Below are 2500 nucleotides of genomic sequence, written 5' to 3'. Positions count from 1 at the left end.
CCTTAAAATAGCCCTAAATCCTCCTTCGTGTTCTAACCTAACACGTCCAGGTCTAAAGAGAAAGCATAACATGATCCTGCTGCCGCTGAGCATCACTGCATAACTCTAACTCTTCCCTTGTTTCCTCATCGGTGCAACCCCCCCCCCCCATCGTGTTAAAGAAAAGGCATGGCAGAACCGTCTCTTTAGTCTCTTTACCTCTTGAGTGCACATGGTTAATGAAGGAAGGGAGGGAAGGACTTTGTCTGTGTGTGTGTGTGTTTGTATGTGTGTTTTAAATAGCTGTAGTCCTCTTTACTGCCTAACACGAACAGCCTCTCAATTTTCGGGGGAGGGGGGTAAAAAACAACCTTACCTCTAGCCTTACCCCCCCCCCCCCTTATCGTGTCCTGTGCTGAGCAAGGAGGGCATGGCCCTGTTGACCTTGTGTTTCTCTTATCCGCTGTCACAACAACACAGGCTCTCGCTCAGACGCACTTGTAGCCGTTCTTAGTATGTCTAACACAGTCAGACGCATGCGCATTTTCGTAGTATTAGACGCACACATACCTTTAGAGACACACATTTTCATGCATATTTATGTGATATGTGATGCGAATTTGTAAACCGTTGCGCATTGTTGCGCAATGTTTTGCAGTAAGACTGCTTATGTTGCAATTTCTCTCTCAAGGTTTTCCAGGCGCCTCCGAGTCAGTCTCGCCTTTGAACGGTGCGGACAAGGAGGCAGCGAATCCCGGCACGAACCCCGGTGGAGCTTCTCCTGCTGGAGCTGAGAACCCCAACTCCGACGGAGCTTCCCCTTCCAGTGGAGCCGAAGACAACAACCCCACTGGAGCTGAGAATAGCAACCCCGCTGGAGCTCCAAAGGCAGCAGTCCCCGATCGACACCAACCTGGCCTGATTTGCTCGAAGTTGTAAGTCTACTACTTTTCCCCTAATCATTTAGATTAATCAACATTTTTATCAATGGAGGAGGAGTTGGGGAGGGGGGGTACTACGGACCATTTTAAGGCATTTTCCAGCGTTTGCAACCTCCACCTTCTTGAAAGTGAAAGATGCAGATAGATTTATAAGATCAGTGTCATCCTCATTCACTCCGGCCGGCCAGAAAGGATCAAGAGGAGGAGGAGGAAGAGGAAGAGGAGGGAAAGGAGGAGGAGGACGAAGAGGAAAAGGAGGTGGGAAAGGAGGAGGAAGAGGAAAAGGAGGAGGATGAGGAGGAAGAGGAAAAGGAGGAGGGAAAGGAGGAGGAGGAGGAGAAAGAGGAAAATGAGGAGGGAAAGGAGGAGGAGGAGAAAGAGGAAAATGAGGAGGGAAAGGAGGAGGAGGAGGTGGGGGGAAGTGTTACCAGTGGGAGAAGACATGGACGTACTCTTTGTTGCAGTACTTTTTCGGGGTGGCCCGATAATACGCTTACCTTCAACCGGCAGGCAGGCTGGAGGTCAGAGCTGCGTGCTCTGCCGGTTTGTTCAGATCACTCGTGTCTCCCTTCTCTTCCTCTGCCTTATTTACCCTTGTTCATAGTCGATACAAGTAACTTTAGGATAACCTTCACCGCCTTATTAGGTGGAAGGGGATACTAAAACAGGATATCTCAGGTCATGATTTGATATATTGAAAATTGGTTCACGCCTATCAGTTGGCTAGAGTATAGGGGAAGGAGGAGGGGGTGAGGGGGAAGAAGTTGAAGGAGGAGGAGGAGGAGGGGGAAGAGGGAAAGGGGGGAGAGGAGGGGGAGAAGGTTTCCCCAAGACATTAATAGTTATTCAGAACAGTACTTCTTTTTCATAGAAGTTTCACTATTGAAACATATTTATGCATGTATGAATGTTTTTATTTAACATATTCTATATTTTTCTTGCATGTAGATTTATTTTCCTATTTTGTTCATCCTATTCACGGTTTAGAAATGTGTTTATTCACTTGGAATATTAGAGACCAATCTATAGACGTTAGTGAAGGTTTAAACCTTTGGTACCAGATTCATGGTGATTTTCACGTGAGGGAAAACACGCCCCTAAAGGTTATATTTGTGATCTCTTCTTTTGAGGCCAATTCTGCTATTGTTGTTGCTTAGATTTCCAGAACATATTAGAAACATACCTTCCCAATATACAAATAAATAAACAAGAACATTTTGCTTCTCTTAGCACTTGGAAAATTGTCAGAATAGGTGTTTGTCGTCTGTCACTTTCCTTTATTGAAACGAAGATATCAACATTTCAAAATCCTCATTATTTTGTTGTTAGGTCCATAAAGGTATGGCAGCTGGTTTGCGTGCAATTTTAGATTTTAGGTTTTTATATTATTTTCGAAAAATAACTTTAAAACGAAGTACTATACATTTTCTTTATTCTAAAGAGTACCAAATCATAGTAGTGTTGAAAAAGCGTCTTCCAAACAAACATGGCAAATATAGCTTGAAGACAATGTCTTTATGATATATGTATACCTACTGTCAATTGTTTGTATCTAAATGTTAACGAAATATAACGTTTTT

At 44.0% G+C, this 2500-nt stretch overlaps 1 protein-coding gene across 1 annotated transcript in view; it reads left to right on the top strand.

Moving 5' to 3' along the window:
* The first annotated feature begins 776 nt into the window (after window positions 1-776).
* LOC122267815 (uncharacterized) overlaps window positions 777-2500 on the top strand; it is an 8883-nt gene continuing 7159 nt past the window's right edge. The window contains exon 1 of the mRNA XM_086543435.1: window positions 777-914. The gene's annotated coding sequence lies outside the window, so the exon portion shown is untranslated. The remainder of the gene's footprint in view (window positions 915-2500) is intronic.

Source organism: Penaeus japonicus, unplaced genomic scaffold (assembly GCF_977035675.1).
Source record: "Penaeus japonicus unplaced genomic scaffold, GWHDUDI00000001_assembly GWHDUDI00000013, whole genome shotgun sequence".
NCBI lineage: Eukaryota > Metazoa > Arthropoda > Malacostraca > Decapoda > Penaeidae > Penaeus > Penaeus japonicus.
Note: the sequence above shows the minus strand (reverse complement) of the source record. Positions and strands in the feature narration are given on the sequence as shown.